The 21,370-nt window shown below is 40.5% G+C and overlaps 1 protein-coding gene and 1 pseudogene across 33 annotated transcripts in view; one reads left to right on the top strand and one right to left on the bottom strand.

Annotated features, from left to right (window-relative positions):
* Positions 1-21,370, top strand: part of SRPK2 (SRSF protein kinase 2) — a 288,551-nt gene that overhangs the window by 142,111 nt on the left and 125,070 nt on the right.
* Positions 14,084-20,231, bottom strand: LOC107975909 (large ribosomal subunit protein eL36-like; annotated as a pseudogene).

Below are 21,370 nucleotides of genomic sequence, written 5' to 3'. Positions count from 1 at the left end.
ATACAATCCTGTCATCTGCAAACAGAGACAATTTGACTTCCTCTTTTCCTAATTGAATACCCTTTATTTCCTTTTCCTGCCTGATTGCCCTGGCCAGAACTTCCAACACTATGTTGAATAGGAGTGGTGAGAGAGGGCATCCCTGTCTTGTGCCAGTTTTCAAAGGGAATGCTTCCAGTTTTTGTCCATTCAGTATGATATTGGCTGTGGGTTTGTCATAAATAACTCCTATTACTTTGAGATAGGTTCCATCAATACCTAGTTTACTGAGCGTTTTTAGCATGAAGGGCTGTTGAATTTTGTTGAAGGCCTTTTCTACATCTATCGAGATAATCATTTGGTTTTTGTTGTTGGTTCTGTTTTTATGTGATGGATTACGTTTGTTGATTTGTGTATGTTGAACCAGCCTTGCATCCCAGGGGTGAAGCCAAGTTGATTGTGGTGGATAAGCTTTTTGATGTGCTGCTGGATTCAGTTTGCCAGTATTTTACTGAGGATTTTCGCATTAGTGTTCATCGTGGATATTGGCCTAAAATACTCTTTTTTTGTTGTGTCTCTACGAGGCTTTGGTATCAGGATGATGCTGGACTGATAAACATAAAACATGGTCATTTACATCCCAAATATTAGTATTTTGTGTATCACCTTGGTGTTTTTTTGTCACATTTGCACTCCACACTGTGCTTTCTTTCTTTCTTTTTTTTTTGAGACCGAGTTTTGCTCTTGTTACCCAGGTTGGAGTGCAATGGCATGATGTCGGCTCACTATTACCTCTGCCTCCCGGGTTCAAGCAATTCTCCTGTCTCAGCCTCCCGAGTAGCTGAGATTACAGGTGCATGCCACCACGCCTGGCTAATTTTTGTATTTTTAGTAGAGATGGGGCTTCATCATATTGGTCAGGCTGGTGTAGAACTCTGGACCTCGTGATCCGCCTGCCTCGGCCTCCCGAAGTGCTGGGATTACAGGCGTGATCCACCGCACCTGGCCTCATATCATGCTTTCCTTTTTTTTTTTGTTTTTGGAGATGGAGTCTTGCTCTGTCACCCACGATGGAGTGCAGTGGCACGATCTCGGCTCACTGCAACTGTCTCCTGGGTTCAAGCAATTATCCTGCCTCCCCCTCCAGAGTAGCTGGGACTACAGGCGCGTGCCACCACGCCTGGCTAACTTTTTGTATTTTTAGTAGAGACGGGGTTTCACTGTGTTAGGATGGTCTCAGTCTCCTGACCTCTTGATCTGCCTGCCTCGGACTCCCAATGTGCTGGGTTTACAGGTGTGAGCCACGCACCCGGCCATTCTTTTTTATTTTTAAATTTCTTAAAATAAATGTAAAACCTTTTAATGCTTTTTAAAGCTTAATTTTCTTTAAAAAGGAATCTTTGTATCTCCACCAGCAATAGAGAACCTGTATCGTTTGCCTTAAAAAAAAAAAAATGACTGTTAAACCCTGTCTAGATTCTGTTGTCTGATAAAGGCTCCAAGCCTGAGCCATATGCTCTCTGTGTTTACAAGGGAAGTTAAATTTGCAAGTGTCATAAAGGGACATAAATATGTGTTAGCACCAAAGTGAGAGTTGTTCTCATACACCCAGACAGATTGAAAGAACCTTGGAAAAGGAATAACTTCCTCAGTATTTGATTCAGTGTAATTCAATACCAGGTTTCAAGTATCACCTAAGATAATTTTGCATGTCAGCAGTGGCACTTCCTCTTCTCTTTGGGATCCTCTTCTGTTCCAGCAATGTAGATTATGATGAATTTATCAGGGAGGTTCTGAACAAATGTGAGCAGCTATTATAATAACAATAGCAACAATAAAAACTCTACTTTCAACAGTCATAGTGCAGATTCCTTTTGTAACAATCTTTTATGTACTGGGGCTGGAAGAAATTAAGACTAATTTTAGTAGATTTTATTTGTTATCCATCCACCCAGCATTTTTTTCAGCAGCTGCTATGCACTAGCCACTTAGTAATTTGGAAATCAGGGAGCCACAAAGCCAGCACAGAAATGTAGGTTTTGTACAGAATATCAGTGTACAAACCTTGCATGGAAGACACATTCGTGGGTGGCTGGCCCCTGGCATAATTTGTTCTGTTTCTTGGACATGCAGTGCTAAGTACTCTAATGGACAACACTACAGTGAGTAGCTTTTGGCACTCCTTAGAAAGAATTGCACATAACTAATAATTGCACTTCTGGGAAACTTACTTTAAAAGATGAGTGGTATGGTAAAGAGGTTACAAACACAGTTGCTTACCAAGAGTATGTCCAATGAGTGGCTACAGCCAGGTGGGGAGCACAGAAACTGGAGATGATGACACCATCTAGATGTGGGTGCTGATTGGCTCTCTTGCTGATTGCTGCCATGTAGAAATACCGGGCAAGTTTTGCCTGCTCTTGTGATTTTTTTTACAAGTTGAACATTTGGATTTTTATGTCAAATCCCTTCATTTTAAATGCTTGTGTGGCTGAGCACAATGGCTCATTCCTGTAATCCAAGTGCTTTGGGAGGCCAGAGTGGGAGGATTGCTTGAGGCCAGGAGTTCAAAACCAACCCATACAACATACCAAGACCCCCGTCTCTACAAAACAATTTAAAAATAAGTTGGGCATGGTGATGTGTACCTGTAGTCCCAACAATTCAGGAGGCTGCGGTGAGAGGATGTCTTGAGCCTGGGAGTTTGAGGTTACAGTGAGCTGTGATCGCACCATCGCACTCCAGCCTGGGTGACAGAGTGAGACTCTGTCTCTAAAAATACATACATACGTACGTACATACATACATAATGGTGCAAGTTAGAAACAAAACAGTAACTCAAAACAGCCTTAACAATAAGAGCATCTACTCTTCAGATTCAGCCTATGGTAAATATTTTTCTTCTGTGCTATAGCACATTGATTCTCAATTTGTGAGCCACAGACTTGTGCAGACTTATTGTAGGGGATTTTTAAATACTGTGATTACTAAGCATTAGCTGTAGATTGAAATAATGGAAGTAAAATTATCTTGATGCTCACAGGTGTGTCTCTGGATTTTTCTGACATTTGAGGCATGCCAAACACTGCAGATCACTGCTCTAATAGCCATACTAAAATAACATTACAAAATTCAATAAGGTATTAACTGTATGGAATAGGAAGAGCCCTGACAGATGTGCATTTTTCTTGTTCTCTCTCTCTCTTTTTTTTTTTTCAATTTGAGATGGACTCACACTATCGCCCAGGCTGGAGTGCAATCTTGACTCATTGCAACCTCTGCCTCCCAGGTTCAAGCAAGTCTCCTGCCTCAACCTCCTGAGTAGCTGGGATTACAGGTGCCCACCAGCACGTCCAGCTAATTTTTGTATTTTTAGTAGAGAAAGGGTTTCACCATGTTGGCCAGGCTGGTCTTGAACTCCTGACCTCAGGTGATCTGCCCGCCTCAGCCTCCCAAAGTGCTGGGATTACAGGCAAGAGTCACTGCCTGGCCTAGATGTGCGTTTCTCAACTTGGATATCATTGATTTGTTCTGTAAATATTTATGTACCCACTATGGTAGAACTTAAGCTTTATAAATAATCTGAAAATGGTGGAGGTAGAAAAATGTTCTGTTTTCAAAACTGCCACCTCATTATTCCCCGCCTTTCCCTTTTCCTTCTTTTCCATCTGTCTTTTCCTCCCTTCACCTACCCTCCCCCCAGGAAATATATTGAGACTAGTTTGATAACTACCTATAATGCAGTAGAAAAAAGGGGGTCAGAGAAAATGCAGGTCACAGTAGAAGGTTATGATGGAGGATAGTCAGATGCACACGCAGATACGGGTATTTGCTGTGCAACTAGTAAAGGTGACTAACAAAATTGGCTTTAAGCTTCTTGACAGCCATACTAAGGAAATGATTAACATTGCTCTTTTCATCTATAAGGAGAAACAATATTAGTTTCCCCAGTAGAACCAAACATTTTCCTCTAACTTAATTATCATTTTAGCATAACTTTTTTCCTACATATCTTAAATGCTTATTTATTTTAGAAATTTCAGATAAAATGATGATAAGGCACTGAGCTGTCAATCATTAAAGTTCAGTCACCATGATTAATTTTTTCTGGCCAATTTTTTGTTTTCGTCTAAGATCTATAAAAAGCAGATGGGCCAGATGCAGTGGCTCATGCCTGTAATCCCAGCACTTTGGGAGGCCGAGGCGGGTGGATCATCTGAGGTCAGGAGTTCAAGACCAGCCTGGCCAACATGGTGAAACCCCATCTCTACTAAAAATACAAAAATTAGCTGGGTGTGGTGGTGTACACCTGTAATCCCACCTCCTCAGGAGGCTGAGGCAGGAGAATTGTTTGAACCCAGTAGGCAAAGGCTACAGCGAGCCAAGACCACACCACTGCACTCCAGCCTGGGTGACGGGGCGAGACTCTGTCTCAAAACAACAACAACAATAACAACAACAACAACAAAAAAACAAGCAGATGTACTTTAACGATAACATCATCACCAACCGTATAATCCAGTATCATACTGAGAAATGATTTTCAAACTGGCATTTTATACTTAACATATGCAAATTTTCTTATGTTATTAAATAATCATCTATAGTATCATTTATAAAGGTTGCATAGAACTGAGTTCATGATATGGATGGATGTACATAATTTTATTGATTGAGTCTTAGAAATGGAATCGCTTGTGAAGCCAATTTGTAAGGCTCTTGATAAAGGAGTGTTTGTTTTTCAGAAAGATACACCTTTACGTTGTCATTGGCAGTGTATAAGAGAACCTTTTAACTTACACCCTCACTTGAAATTCTCAAAACAGCCTCTTTTTGAATGTCGTATAGATGACATTGAAGAATATTCCAGATAGTGTTGACTTACTAGTCTCTGTTCTTTAGGTCTTTACTCTAGTAAAAGTTAAGTATTATTGTGGTACTTTCTGTGTTAATTGGGTGTGGGTAAGTCAAAGATCAGTAAAATCAGCTGTAACGAGGTAAAAGATTCATCAATAGATTCTTATATTCAGTCAAGCATTTACGAAACAGCTAAATGAGCCATTGATAAGATGTTAGCAGTTAAGTGACATAGTCACTGAGAAAATTTGGGTATTCTATTTATGCTAATGAATCTAAATTTTGTAAGGATTTCAAGAAGTTACGTGATTCAAGCCTCTCTAAACAGGTGACAAAACATTCAACACAGATGGCTGGCTTGTTTTTTTTTTTTGTTTGTTTGTTTTTTAAATAAGGATGTACAGGAATTAAGATTCTCTAACCTTACCTTTTCAACCATGGCCTCGTGATTGGTTGCTCAATATATTTTCAATGACTTAATTTTGTTGCACTACAATAAAATTACTACTTAATTTTGTTCCCCTTCTAAGACAGTTCTAAAATGTAATCACCTTTTTGGTCAAGACCTTTTCATTTTTCTTTCTGGAGTTTGAATTACTTTTGTGGGGGACAGGGGCGTGCTCTCTGTGTAGTCTCAGGATGGCTTGGATCTAGTCTAAATAGTATTCCAGGAAACAGCATCTGAGAAATCAGGGTGAAATGAAACATTGTGGCACCATCTTGAAACTCTAAATACTTGCATAAGCGGGAAAAGAGATGGAGGAGAGGATGGGAAAATAGATGAGAGGGGTATATAGTGACCAGGTGGCAAAGAAAGGTCTTTGAATTTTATGCTGACGTTTACCAAGAGCCATTGAAAGGTTTTAGCAAGGATGTTTGTAGATAATACATGCACATTTTCCTGTGGGCATGAAGTAAGGTCTTTTAAAGAAAGTCTAAAGAAATATATTTTTCCCCCTAGCATGGAAGGCTGTAAGATATGCTGTAGACTTTGCAGCAAGATATTATTCATCTGTTCTGGAAATTGGTGGGAATATTATCGCAGCATTTACAATGAGTGACAGAGAGTGGATGAATTCCTTGACACTGGGGGTATTAAACATCGAAATGGAGTACCATAGTTAGAGGTGCTTCTTTCTAAAGACAGGTGATTGACCTGTTAAATCTTACGTATTTTTTTCCTAGGTTTTACGCAGTTAATTATGATTAAAGAAATCCTAACTTAAAGATACTAACTTGGGTCGGGCGCGGTGGCTCACGCCTGTAATCCCAGGACTTTGGGAGGCTGAGGCGGGCAGATCCCCTGAGGTCAGGAGTTTGAGACCAGCCTGGCCAACATGATGAAACCTTGTCTCTACTAAAAATGCAAGAATTAGCCAGACGTGGTGGTGCGTGCCTGTAGTCCCAGTTTCTCGGGAGGCTGAGGCATGAGAATTTCTTGAACCCGGGAGACAGGAGGTTGCAGTGAGCTGAGATCACACTACTGGGCTCCAGCCTGGGCAACAGAGGGAGACTCTGTCTCAAAAAAAAAAGAAAAAAGAAAAAAGAAAAAAAAGATGATAATTGGAATGTTTCACTAATCATTTTGTTGCAGAAATTCTTACTCAATGGATATATAAAGTATCATTTCTATAAATTGTTTAAAATACTTAGGCCAGTGCTGCCTAAGTGGAATTTCTGGGCAGTCTATCTTCCACTGATGGAAGATAGTATAATATCGGTAAAACCTATGAGCATTTTAAATGTGGCTAATATGATTGAAGGATTAAATTTTTAATTTTACCTAATTTTAAAATTCAAAAACCACTCAACTTTTTCTTTTCAGATGAGAATGCCAGTGAACTGTTATTTTAACCTTTCTTTTTAAATTTAGAAATGAAGATTGTTTCCTTTATTGTTCTTTAGTTCCTAAACGAATATTGCTTCCTTTTGCCCTTTGTTTCCTAAGCTCCACCCTACTCTGTTTTTGTTTTTTTAAAATTCTTTTGCCCTTTCTGTGCTGACAGTATTATATTTTACAGGTAAGAGTTTATTTCCTTCATTGTAACTCAAATTAGTAATTTAAAGGAAACTGCACTCAGTTATTTGTCCTTGTATAAAGTTATTTTGAGCATTTTTTATTTTAAGGAGCTGCTTAATTTTCTGTCATCATTTAAGGAGAAAAATATTCAGTTATCTGCCATCATATTACTTGCCTGGTGTTATATCCTCTTTTTAATGTTCTACTAACATAAAACAGTCTTAAAGTAAAAGGAGTGTAGTTTCTTAAATGTTCAGTTTTAAAGGGAAAGATAAATTAATATAGATGAACTCTGTGTTGTCTGATAAAAGACATAAAGGTCAGTAGAGAAATTATGGTTTATGATGGTAGTCAGCTCCTTCTTCCCCCTCAAGCCACGACACTGAATTTAGCCTCAGTTTGTTGTTACCATTCAGTCTAGCTAGAGCTTACAAAAAATACAAAACCCCCAAATTTGGATTTAAATTTCAATTCTTGTACCCTTCACCAGACACACCCCCACATGGTGATTACTAATGATTATTAAAATACTCTTTGGGCCCAGTATGCAAAAAGGACATCTTTTTCCTGGGACCAGGACAATCTTTAGCCTGTAGGAGAAGCCTCTGTTTAATGCAGAGCTGTGGAAGGTTTACAATTAAATGATGGTAGGTGTTATTATATTCATTTATTGAAAAGGAAGCCTTGTGGGATTAAGCTTAGAGGAAAGAATTTTTGTTGTTGCTGTTCAGCCCAGTCTTTTTCATAAAAAATGCTTGTGGCAGGGTACAGTGGCTCACACCAGTAATCCCAGCACTTTGGGAGGCCAAGGCAGGAGCATAGCTTGACCTCAGGAGTTCAAGACCAGCCTGGGTAACATAGTGAGACCCTGTCTCTAAAAAAAGAAAAGAAAAAAGCTTGCCTCCTTTCTTACTGAGTATTCATCAGTTATAATTTGACAGTCTGTGTTTGAATAAATGAAAGACTTCTCTAGAGGAACCCTTGGGTGCCTGTGATATAAGAAACACCAGATCTTTTACATGTGACCTTTGCCTCAGTTTAGGGCTGTCAGTTTTTTGGGGTGCCTTTTGTTGAAGGAAAAGGTGTATTTATGTATTTATTGCTATGGCGTTGTCCTGTTATAGTTACTTCATTTCAACATAGATGTAAGTATTTATTTCAAAGTACCCAAATGAAGAAATTGTGTTTGGGTGTAATGAGTTGTGCAGTGTCCATTTCATCCTCATTTCATTCCTCCACTGCCATGTACCCCTGAGTAGCTTCTGTTGCTGTTGCTGCCCTAATATCAGCCATGTTCCTAGTGGCAGTTTAGGCTCTGCTTGGCAGTACCTCTAGCTCCTGAAGAAAAACAAAGTTATTATCCCTTGCCTCCCCAGAGTTGCTAGAAAAGATTTAACAGCTGGTGAAAAAAATGGAGCTGATTATCATAGTAGTAAAGCGGTTCATCTACTTGTTTAATGGAATTACAGGTTTTATGGGGACCACTAAAGGTTTTCCGATTCTTTGGACCAGATATTCATGATGAATTTGGAGAAGAGCTTTTAGATCAGTACAAGTCAAGCATTTTCCAAAAAATATTCTTCCAATTTAAATGTTTTTAAAGTAGATCTACTGAAGTTAACTTTTTCTAAGAACAAGGCTCCATTTAGTTCCTTGGTGTGATTTGGTACATTTTGTAATTTCGAACTTAAAAATCCCTATTAGGAGTCAGTGGCCTAGTGTTTTGCATGCATGTAAGGGAAAACCTGTATATCTCCAAATGTGAAATTACAGTGACTGATGACATACTTCTGTAAATCCAACACAGCCAACTTTTGTCCAGTGATGCAACACATCAGGTTTTTGTTTTATTTTTTCTTGCATTGTTTGCATGTAAGGGCATGTGGTACAAAGTATGTTTGTTTGTTTGTTTGTTTGTTTGTTTAGACAGAGTTTTGCTCCCATTGCCCAGGCTGGAGTGTAATGGCACCATCTCGGCTCACTGCAACCTCCCCTCCGCCTCCTGGGTTCAAGTGATTCTCCTGCCTCAGCCTCCTGAGTAGCTGGGATTACAGGTGCCCGCCACCATGTCTGGCTAATTTTTTGTATTTTTAGTAGAGTCAGGGTTTCACCATGTTGGCCAGGCTGGTCTTGACTCCTGACCTTAGGTGATCCACCTCCCTCGGACTCCCATAGGGCTGAGATTATAGGCGTGAGCCACTGTGCCTGGCCAAAGTAGCCACGACTTTTTAACAGTAGAATAACGCTTAGCTCAGTGAAATGGTCATGCTTTGAGAGGCACATGGGCAACAAGAGCTCATATGAGAAAAATATTTACATATCATATGTCATCCTTATTCTAGGTCATATGCGTAAGAATAGATTATTAGGAGGAATCTCCACATTTGAGAATTACTATTTTTTTTAACTTCAGTATAGTTGAGGTTTTGGAAGTTAAAAGTTCATTTATGAATGATGCAGCGTTTTAATATTTTTTATTTGCTATTCAAAAGCATTTAACTATTATTGCTTGATTTTGACCAGGCATATATAGGATGATGAATGGAATGAAAAAGCATGATAGCAAGAAAAGAACATGGAAGTCTGGGTCATCTTACACCCTTGTTTTATACATTAGATAGAAAAACTGATGCCCAAAATGGTGAATTGATACAACTCAGGTTCTAGATGGGATTCTTATAAACTGATAACTTCCAGTATTTGAAATTCAGGCATTTGGAGTCTGGGAACTTAGTACAAAGGAATTTGACCAGTTTTTTTTTTCTGTTCTTTAAGAAAACCAAGAATGATTATTTTAAATTATACTAGTACTGTTCTTCTAGCTGTGTCCTAGCCAGGGAAGAAATAACTTAAATGCCTTTCATTTTACAGAGCATTTTCCTGTTCACTATTTAGTTCTTTAAAAAAATCCTTGTTGATAAGTAATGTAGATGGCTTTATTCTCACTTTGTAGATTAAAAAAACCAGTAAGTGTATGACTTAAGAATGTCACATACCAGTTAATATTAGAGATGCTCTAAAAGCTATGTTTTGGAGCTCCAAACCCCTATGCCTCAGAGTATAATATCTGAACAACAAAGATGTCCATTGTTTATATGTACAAGGTGGCCCGCATCAGGCTGCAGATGTGTGGAACAGGATGTGCTCTTCATGTCTTTTCTCCAGTCACTTCCATTTATATGCCTCAAGAAGGCTGAGAGACGAGGTGTGATGTCCTTGGTCATCAAATAGAACAGACACAACTAGCACACGTGGACAGAATTGACAGTTTTGTTATTTTCCACCCTCTCCTACACCAGCTTGGTTTAACCTTTGAATTTTTTTTTTTTTTTTTTTTGAGATGGAGCCTCGGTCTGTCACCCAGGCTGGAGTGCAGTGGCACGATCTCGGCTCATTGCAAGCTCTGCCTCCCGGGTTCACGCCGTTCTCCTGCCTCAGCCCAGGTGCCCACCACCACGCCCGGCTAATTTTTTTTTGTATTTTTTAGTAGAGACGGGGTTTCACCGTTTTAGCTAGGATGGTCTCAATCTCCTGACCTCGTGATCCGCCTGCCTCAGGCCTCCTAAAGTGCTGGGATTACAGGCGTGAGCCATCGCGCCCGGCCTAACCTTTGAATTTTTAGTTTCAAATCTTTTTTGTTTGTTTGTTTGTTTTTTGTTAAGAGGTAGGGTCTTGCTCTGTTACCAGGCTGGAGTGTAGTGGTATGATCATAGCTCACTGCAGCCTCAACCCTGGAGCTCAAATGATTCTCCCACAACAGCCTCCCAAGTAGCTGACACTATAGGTGCACACCACCATGCCTGACTTTTTTTTTTTTTTTTTAAATTTTTTGTAAAGATGGCATCTCGCTGTGTTGCTCAGTCTACTCTCAGATTCCTGGACTTAAACAATCTTGTTTCCTCATCCTCTGAAAGTATTGGAATTAAGTACCTGTGCCACCACCCCTAATCCAGTTCTTTTCTATCTGAAGAGAACTGTGTGATTTCTTAGGCTAGGATACTGGTGTTTAAATATAAATGTGATTCTGACTTTTTAGGACTATAAAATTTGCTTCCTTTAAGTAGTAGCAACCTTTTCCGGAGATGATTTAAAAGATTGTTAAGGCCGACTGGGCACAGTGGCTCACGCCTGTAATCCCAGCAGTTTGGGAGGCCGAGGCGGGCAGATCACCTGAGGTTGGCAGTTCGAGACCAGCCTGACCAGCATGGAGAAACCCCTCTCTACTAAAAATACAGAATAAATCGGGTGTGGTGGTGCATGCCTGTAATCCCAGCTACTCGAGAGGCTGAGGCAGGAGATTCGCTTGAACCCAGGAGGTGGAGGTTGCACCATTGCACTCCAGCCTGGGCAACAAGAGTGAAACTCTGTCTCAAAAAAAAAAAAAAAAAAAAAAAGATTGTTAAGGCCGAGCATGACAGCTCATGCCCTATAATCCCAGTACTTTGGGAGTCACAAGGCAAGAGGATCACTTAAGCCCAGGAGTTCAAAACCAGCCTGGGCAACATAGTGAGGTACCATCTCTATAAAAATAAAAAACTTTTTTTAAAAAAAATAGGTGGTTAATACAGTCAATTAAAATACCAAGAATTAAACTTCTTCTTTTTAATGATGCATTTTGTTAGGTACCATTTAATTGTCATATTTTGTTCAGTTAATAGTTAAAAACTTTGAACAATTAAATTAAAAACCAAGAAAAGGTATAACTTCTGCGTGTGTGTGTGTGTGTGTTTATGTGTGTGTGTGTTTTTTGGTATGTATGGCACTCCGGTGTTATTTGTAGTTGTGTAGGCATTATTGGCACTTTGATCATCAGTGATGTACTTAAAGGACATCGTCATTTACTCACCTTCTCTTCCCCTCTTCCTCACCATTAACGACCTCACTTCAAGCACGCTTTCAGTTAGTCCTCATAACAATATTATTAATCATCTCTATTATACAGACAAAAAAGTGAGGCTGTGAGATAACTTACCCAAGCCACAGAACCGATCATTTTTTGAATTGTCTCTTTTACAACACAGAGTTTATGAGGACTTAGTTAGTATATAGAGAAAAATGGTTAATAGCTGGAGAAAAGACCTTGGAGATGATAAATGTAAGAAAGTTTGTTACTATGTGGCCTTGTGCAGTCATTAAAAAGCCCATGGAAGCATGGTTTGGATTTCTAGGTCACATGGTACCGCAAGTACCAGGGCCCTCAAGTTTTCTCTACAGAAGACTGAATGTGAATGCCCTTAGGAGGCACAGGCCCACTCCAGTAGAACTAGGACCCAGCATTTACTGTCTGAATCTTAGTGCTTCTCACTCACCTGCCTGGCTCTATGGAAGAATTTGAGCTATGAGCTGTTCACAAAAAGGGAAAAGCTTCCTTTATTGGGAAATGTCACTTAAGTGGAATCCATTTCTCTCTGACAGTTCAGGGAAAGTGAAAGATTGCTGTCACTAACTGCTGGCAACTTACTGAAATTGTTAAAATTTATAGTTGATTGTCTTCAGTACTCCAATACTTCAATATTTGGCACTGAAAAAATATATATATGCTTTAATAGAAAAGGTTTCTGTCTTTGATTAGTGAAGAAGTAGATAGAAGTTGAACCCAAAGCAGTACCTCTCAGTTTCTTTGTTGGTTTTATCTAAATGTTGGCCCTTCCTCAGTGTCACTGTCGTAGGTCTGTTGCTCTTCTCATCTGCATTCTCTTTGAAGATGATCGCATCTGTTTCCATGGTGTTAATACCATTTGTGGGCTGGTGACTACCACATTTATATCTGTAGCTCTGTATTCTGAGCCACAGATCTATATGTCCAGCTGTCTACTTTACATCACTACCTAAATGTCTATCGACATCTCAAATATAACTGGCCCTAAACCAAACTCATTATCTTGTCTAATCTTTCCTGACCGTAATGAAAGATAGATCATATGGCCTGTGCTTCATTCAGTTTTCTTTCTTGTAAAATGTTGCAGGGTGAGGGGGAGGGAATAAATATTCCTTTTGGTTTATGGCTGTCCTTAGGGGCTCTGGGGTCGGTGACAGAAATTACTCTGTGTGTAACTTTCTGTCTGTGTTTAAATGAACATCATAAATATCTTTGAAAGAAAGTAGAAGGCAACAAGAAATTTTGTAAGGTCTATGTAAGAATAGAATTAAGTTCCCTAATCTTACTCTAGCAAATAGTAAGGATTTTTGCTGATGTAACCTTCCAGCTTTTCTTTTTGCAGCAGCTGCTAGAGCCATTATCCTCTCTCTGCCAGGCTTCCTACTCATGCTAGTTGTTAATTGCCAGGGTCTACAACAGTGGGGCCCACAGGCTTTATCCTGCCTCGCAGTGACCTGGGGATGACCCTTCTGTCTCTAACATTTTGTCACTCTGCTATTTAATTTTTAAAAGTGTCTCCAGCTGGGTGCGATGATGTGTGCCTGTAGTTGTGGCTACTCTGGCAGCTGAGGTGGGAGGATCACTTGAGCCCAGGAGTTCAAGGCCATAGTGCACGAAGATCGTGCCTGTGAATAACCACCGCACTCTAGCCTGGGCAACAGAGAGAACTTGTCTCTTGAGGGGAAAAAAAGTGTTTTCTAAATGCAGAAGCCCGAGTTACTTTATCTCCTCATTTTCCCCTGTAGTCTGTATCTAGTTGGTCACTAGATCCTACTGGTTTCTTTGCAGAAGTCCTCTCCAAATGCTTCCGTCAAAACTCGCTGTACTGCTTTCATCTGTCATTCCTCATTTGCCCTCAAATATTGTTCACTAGCCTCTCTTCCTGTTCCTCCGCCCTTTGCATCATCCCCAGAATTATATTCCTAAAAGAGACTCATTAATGTAGCTTAAAACAGGTCGTTCACAGTCTGGTGGTCCTCTTTATCTAAAGTCCTCACCGATCCTGCCATTTCTGGCTCTTTTACCCTTCTTATCTTCATAATGTGTACTTCCCTCTGCCTGGACCTCACTGAGAAGATGCCATGTCCCCTGCACGCTGCCCTTACCATCCCACTGCAGAGGGTCCTGCTGCCTCCTAGAGCACCATCTAGACCTTTGTACTGAGACTCAGTGCTTTTCACTCCACTAGCTCTAGACGCAAGAAGCTTTAACTGTCTCATGTTCACGTTTCTGGTGCCTAGCACGTTCTTTGGCCTATAGACACAAATTTTATTTGAATAAAGATTTTTATTTCTTTCCCAATTGGTTAGGAAATACTAAGAAAAAAAGGTGTGTGTGTGTGTGTGTTTGTTTTGTTTTGTTTTTCCTCTCAAGCTGTTCTTTATTTCAGGGAGAGGGCAGGGAAGGGGGCTCAGTCTTTCTTGGCAGCGGCTTTCCTCATGGCGGCCAGGACGTTGCTCTGCTCCTCCCGCTTCCTCTTGGCGCGGATGTGCGCCCACACCCTTTTCTTGATGAACTTGAGGACCCGTTTGTCTTTGGAGACCTTTCAGTAACTCCTTGGCGTGCTGCTTGTACGGGGCGAAGCCACATGCCTCCGGGATCATGTCCCGCACAAACTTGGTGTGTTTGGTCAGACGCCCGCGGCGGCGGCTGTGCCTGGGCTCGCTCACGTTCTTGGTCACCTTTTGGCCCTTGTTGAGGCCCACGGCCATAGGGTAGCGCAGAGCCAGGGCTGCTGCTCTCCAAAGGCGGCCCTGGCGCACTGGGGCTGGCGCCGCGTGGAACTCTGGGATTTTTTTATTGTTGTTGAGACGGAGTCTCGTTCTGTCGCCCAGGCGGGAGTGCAGTGGCACGATCTTAGCTCACTGCAAGCTCCGCCTCCCGGGTTCAAGCGATTCTCCCGCCTCAGCTTCCCGAGTAGCTGGGATTACAGGCGCGCGCCTTGTACCATGTGCAGCTAATTTTTGTATTTTTAGTAGACACAGGGTTTCACCATGTTGGCCAGGCTGGTATTGAATTCCTGACCTCAGATGATCCACCAGCCTCGGCCTCCCAAAGTGCTGGGATTACAGGCGTGAGCCACCGCGCCCGGCCCTGTATTTTTTAATAGGAAATATTGGACAGCATCTTCTTGTTTTACTGCCTTCTGAACAGCCTTGCAAATGTTTCTTTTTATAGCGGTTTTACCCCAACTTCTCTGTGTTCTCATGGACTCATTGGGGTCTCCACCTACTACAGTGGTTTTGGTTGGCCTGGAAAAGCCTCCTGACCAGCGGATGGGACTTGGGCCCTCTACCCCTGCCAGCTCTTCAGCCCTCGTGGGGCTTCTTTATGGCAACTCTTTCCTTCTAGAAGTTCCCACTCAATGTTTGAAATACCCACAAGTTCTGAACCTTGGAGGCACACTCATCTTATTAATGGCAGAGTTGGGACTCCAACTCAGTTACCTTGGCTGTTTCTGTTCCATTTTATTGATGGCAGCAGCCAGAATTCCCGACAAAGGTCTCTGGATTGGACTGGTAAATTTTGTTTATTCCACTTCTCACGTGTGAATTTAGGTAATCTGCTGAGCTGCAGATTCTTATTGTGTTATGGTTTAGAGATAATAACATCTTTGTAACTGAAATTAAAATTTTTTTTTTGTCTTGCTGCAAATTCAGTCTATTGTAATTCTCAACTTTCTTCACAGCCCTAAATTTACCGTTCGTTATTTGAGATTGCTTGGCGTGTTTTTTTTTTTTTTTTTTTGAGATGGAGTCTCTCTCTATTACCCAGACTGGAGTGCAATGGTGCGGTCTTGGCTCACTGCAACCTCCACCTCCTGGGTTCAAGGCATGCACTACCACGCCCGGCTAATTTGTGTATTTTTAGTAGAGATAGGGTTTCACCATGTCGGCCAGACTAGTCTTGAACTCCTGACCTCAGGTGATCTGTCTGCATTGTCCTCCCAAAGTGTTGGGATTACAAATGACTTTAGGATTTTAATTGTAATCTTGCCACCTTTGATCCTATCTCAGGCTCCTCAACTGTGAAGTGTCATCATCTGGATTTACAGAATTAAGATTAGAATGTAGGTGGGGTGCATTGGCTCACATGGAAGTAATCCCTGCACTTTGGGAGGCTGATGGGGAAGGATTGCTTGAAGCCAGGAGTTTAAGACAAGCCTGGGGAACATAGGGATTCCCCTTATCTACCCAGATAATAAAAGAAAAAGTAGCTGGGATGGTAGCGGGCCTGGAGTCCCAGCTACTGTGGAGGCTGAGGTGAGAGGATCACTTGAGCCCAGGAGTTGGAGTCTACGGTGAGTTAGTATACCCCAGCCTGAGTGACAGAGTGAGACCGTGTCTCTAAAAAGGAAGAAGAAGAATAAAAAACGATTAGAATGTTAAGATATCCAGGCTTTTTGAGCCCTGGCCTCACCTTCTACCAGAATTAATAAAATACAGAAGTAGATTTATATTTGAAATGCTACTTCTGTGGTAAGCTTTAGGCTTTTGTAGCTTTCCATTCCTCATGTTCAGTTGATAGCTGCAGTCAAGCCAGAGGTCACTTTAAGGATTGGAGATCTGGCTTGCCTCGAGACTCAATGGTGAGCATGGTTCATTGGCTCTTTTGCATCAGTCTGGGCCCCCTCTTGAATGCAGATGAGGTAAAAATAGGTGATTCATTTCAGGTTGGCAAGAATAAACTCTAGATTGTTTTTGTCACTTGTTTCAGATTAGACATGTGTGCATGCACACCTGCCTCTGAGTAGGTCCTTGTGTATATTGCAGAACCTAATAATGATCACTTGCTTTACTTACTGTCGAGTTTTATCTGCCTTTGCTTATACATTTCCAGCTGCTTTTTATTTATTTATTTATTTATTGAGATGGAACCTCGCCCTTTTGCCAGACTGGAGTGCAGTGGGGTGATCTTGGCTCACTGCAACCTCTGCCTCCCAGGTTCAAGCGATTCTCCTACCTCTGCCTCCCAGGTTCAAGCGATTCTCCTGCCTCAGCCTCCCGAGTAGCTGGGAATACAAGTGTGCACCACCACCCCCGGATAACTTTTGTATTTTTAGTAGAGATGGGGTTTCACCATGTTGGTGAGGCTGGCCTTGAGCTCTTGACCTCAAGCATTCCACCCGCCTCAGCCTCCCAAAGTTCTGGGATTACTGGCATGAGCCACTGCACCCTGCCAAATTTTCAGCTGCTTTCTCACAAGCAGGCAAAGGAAGAGGGGATGTATGTTAGATTAACTTAGAGCTCTAAGGTTGAAGGGTCATTTGATATCATATTCATTTTATAGATGAAGTCACAGACTTAGAAATGTTGCCTGCCGTCAACTAGCTGATAATGACATAAGATCAAAATGACAATGGGAATATTTAAATTTTTATTTTAAATATGTATTGAATTTGACCTGATTCTTGGGCTTGTTGGAGTAAGATTATCAGGTAGAATATGGCAGACTGTAAAAGTGGCCCCAATGACCTTTTCTTGGTAGGAACATTTCCTCCTACTTTTCTTCATCGTTTATGGTCATCTATAGGTGTGGTAGGGGGAGTAGCTGATAGTAATGCCAATCTATGAGAAGATGTCTGGTCATTTTGCTGGGAGGAGAGGTGATGTGGAACGTGTGAAGGGAGAAAGATGAGAGTTGGGCTGGTAATGAAATATCACGTCTGACTCGATCTTCCTGCACAGAATCATGGTTTCCTGTAAAGGAATAGATTGTTGCGTGATGATAAATTTGTAGATTGTTAGAGCTGAAAGCAGCAAAATATATTGGATAGAATATATGGGCTTTGGAGCCAGGGACCAGAAGCTAAATTCTGGAAAGTTGCCTAACCTCATCGTGCTAGTTTTCCTTATCCTTATAATAAAGATGATAATGCTCACCTCACATAGGGTTGTGAGGATTTAAGGGGACAGTGCATGTAAAGTAGATGCTGAAGAGGGGTGGATGGTATGAGGGACAACTTGATTTAGAGGAATGATCACATGCTTTGGAGTCAGGCAGGATTTTCATATGAACTTGGTCACTGATGTTTACTTAGGGCAAATAGGTGTCCTTCTCCGGAGTCCAGTTTCTCTATAATGCATACACATTTTGAGCTTTAACTGAAATAATGTACATAACTGTTTAGCACAAGATACCTATTCAATAAGTGGTCTAGGAGCTGGCGGATGCTTTAAAGAAGGAACATCTAAATTTAGCTTTACAGTCCTGTTATATACCTCAATATGTCACCATCTAATTTTGGCATCAAAATTAGAGTTCCTTAGAAACAACATTTAAAAAGTTTACATCCTTTTCTTACCATGCAGCCCCTTTTAAAGCTAATTTATTTTATTTTCTGACACCATTTCTGTGCTTTCACTTAAGAGTTCTTACATCTTTTTGCTTTCAATCCCTTCCCTCCAATTTTGTAAAAATGATACTGGAACATTCTTTAAAAAACAGGCAAATGAAGTCAGAATAATAACAATAAAACATTGCAGGCTGTGAACTGGCATAGTACTGACAAAGGTTACTTTATAAATATTTAGCAGATAGGTATTTCAGTACATACTGGACGGGTATTTTATTTGTGGAAATTGAAGGCCCATAATAAATTGAGCATATTTAATATGCAACATAACAGAAAAAAATTGATGGTAAAAGTTGCCATTTCAAAGTCCAATTCTTTCTCATCACCTGTAGATCTTCCCATTTTTAGAGTCAAGTGAGGTTCAAAGTTTGGTGTCACTTCTCCTTGTACTTTCTGAAACTACAATCTATGGTTAGGCTTTAAAATTAAAAAAAACTTTTTTTTTTCCTTTTCTTCTCCTCCTCCACTGCCCCCTAATTTCTGTCCAGGAAGGGTTTATATGTAGAAAACATAATAAATCACATGATTTCTATACCTCTTCTGTATTCTTAGGACTCAGTTTAAAGAATTGTTTTAATGTATCTTCATTCCATACTTCCTCCAGATAGAACGATTATTTCACCATTGCTCCATGAAAGGATAAAAATAAGTTTTACTTTTGACCATGCTATGGTCTGAATATGTTCCCCTAAAATTCATATATTGAATTCCTAACCCCCAATGTGATGGTATTAGGAGGTGAGGCTTTTGGGAGAGACAATTAGATCACCAACACATAGCTCTCATGAGTGGGATGAGTACCCTTATAAAGAGGACTGAGAAAGGCCCCTTGCATCTTCCACCATGAGGACACAGCTGGAAGGCCCCACCTGTGAGCTAGGAAACCAGCCCTCACCAGAATCAGTCTGTCGGCACATTGTTCTTGGACTTCCAGCCACCAGAACTGTGAGAAATAAATTTCTCTTTTTTATAAGTCACTCGGTGGTATTTTGTTATAGCAACCTAAACAGAGTAAGACCTTTTATGTTGTGCCCAGTGTATTTGATCCAGAGGTTATTCTTCTGTAAGTAGAATTTGATCAGTGGAGATAGGGAATTTCATCAGGATTCATCTTTAAAATAGAGTATTTTGAGAAAAGAGGTAAGAAAATAGCCTGTAGGTAAGTAGTTTCTGAGAAAGGCAGGAAGCCAAATCTGACACTGCTGCGAAGATCCTAGTTTAAAAGGATCAATGTTAAGCTCAGAGAATTGGCTTTCTTATTCTTATCAACCATGTATCACTGTATTTGAATCTAGACTTGGATTTTCCATACTTTAGTGGGGTTTCTGTTGTTGCTTTATATTGTGGAGTATTATTTTTAAGTCAGACTCCGTCTAACCAGATTTTGTTAATTATGGCTCCATTTTTTTGCTCTCATCCCAGAACATCTTGTCAGCTCCTAGGAGTATGTTTGAAACAATATATTTTGATGTTCAGGCTGTTTCCCTGCTTCCAGCATTTGTAAGGGCTCTGACCCACTTACAGGAGGAGAAAACAAAGATGTATTATTTTGGTTGAGAAGGACTAGATGTAACTGCCTCAGTGATACCTTGATAATTTAGGAAAAATGTCCTTTGTTCTCTCTATATTTTTATTTGAGTGACCTATGCAAAGATAAATTGTAATGACATTTTTTTCTGACTTAATAGGAAGGAAGGAATGCTATCTATACTTTGTGCTTTCTGATGTTAAATTGTAGCTTTTGTTTGAGAAGTTTTTCATAAAAATTTTAGGTCGCTTATAACATAGGAAGGTTTATTTTATTGTTGCCCTTTTTAACAACTGATTAAATTGTGCTATATAGGAAGAATTTATAATTCATTGCCTCTTCTGATGAATGGGACTATTTCTAGAGTAGGGTTTCCTAATCAGGAGGCTGGACTATTCAGATATGTAGGGCAATTGTACACTCTGGTTTGCCAGGGATGGCTGTGATTTATATGTGTTTTTTGGCTTGCTTATTAGGAGAAGTGGAATGAAGCCCCTTCATTCTTAGAAGTGTATTGGATGATAACTTTACCTGGCTGCCCCGGCCTAATGACTCCGTAGACCACAAGTTTGCTTACTGCCTTCGTGCTTTGTTCTCTTGTCAAGATGTCCATTTTGGAAGAAAGCTTAGAAGAGTGTGCTCCAAAGTGGTCGTGGGTATTTCGGTCTAGGTGGTGGGGTTATAAATGATGTTACTTTCTTCATTGTGTTCATTTCTAATTTCCTACTGAAAATGATTTTCATATTAAAATCAAAACACAGAACAACAAATTTTCAGAAATTATTTAATTTTAACAAAAATGAAATAATGACTGTGTAATGGTGAAGCTTGTCATTCAGGCTTCTGGGTTCCAAATAATACAAACTGACTGGCTATTTTATTTCTAGTTACAGTGATTGAAGTAGGTTGTGTAATAAGAGTGGGCAATGGGAGAGGCAGCAGCTGTGGGCAAACCACTGGATCAGCCTTGAGGCCATGGTGCTAGATGTGTCTTGCCACTGAAGCTGAGTCCTTCCAGTGATTTTCCCCTGTAGTTTTGCCGCTTGTGACCTCGAGACTTCTTTGGAGAGTCACCACCAGTGGGCATGTTACAAACTGAGCCTAGGCCGTGGGCCTCTGCCTTGGCTGCCTGGGAGTAAGGACAGACTGTACCTCCTGAGGCTCCTGGAGTGGGAAGCAGTGCTTTATGCTGACTCCTGTCCAGACTTTTCTCAGCATCTTTTCTCACCCAAGGGATGATGATGATGAGGATGATGATGACGATGATGATTTTGTTACCTTGACTATTGATCAGTTAGGACTTTGAGGCAAGTATCACCTTTCAGGGGCCATCTGCCTTGAAGTGAAAATGATTGTTAATTTTGTTGCTAGTTGTTTATCCAAGTGATGCTGCTTTGCTGTTGTTTACCCTGCACAATTCAGCCTTTACTTAGAAGCTTTTGTCATTTGTCTGGTTGGGGGAGTATGGAATAGTTATTTTGACAGAGGAGCTGATTTAGATATATGCCTTGCCTTTAACTCTAGGTTATTTTGCTCATGAGTTGTGTCAAACTTAATAATAATGTGGCTTTTTTAGTGCTCTAATTGTCAGACTCTACTGCTGCTTTTATTGCCTGTTTATAAACATTTAAATGTTTTCCCCTAAATCAGTCTTAAGACTTAAATGTTTATAATGCACCTATAACCAAGCAGGAAAAATAGAAATATCTTGAGTTAATTGCCCTGGATGGTGCTTCCTTGCGTTCTTCATGT

The sequence above is a fragment of the Pan troglodytes genome, chromosome 6 (genome assembly GCF_028858775.2).
Source record: "Pan troglodytes isolate AG18354 chromosome 6, NHGRI_mPanTro3-v2.0_pri, whole genome shotgun sequence".
Lineage (NCBI taxonomy): Eukaryota > Metazoa > Chordata > Mammalia > Primates > Hominidae > Pan > Pan troglodytes.
Note: the sequence above shows the minus strand (reverse complement) of the source record. Positions and strands in the feature narration are given on the sequence as shown.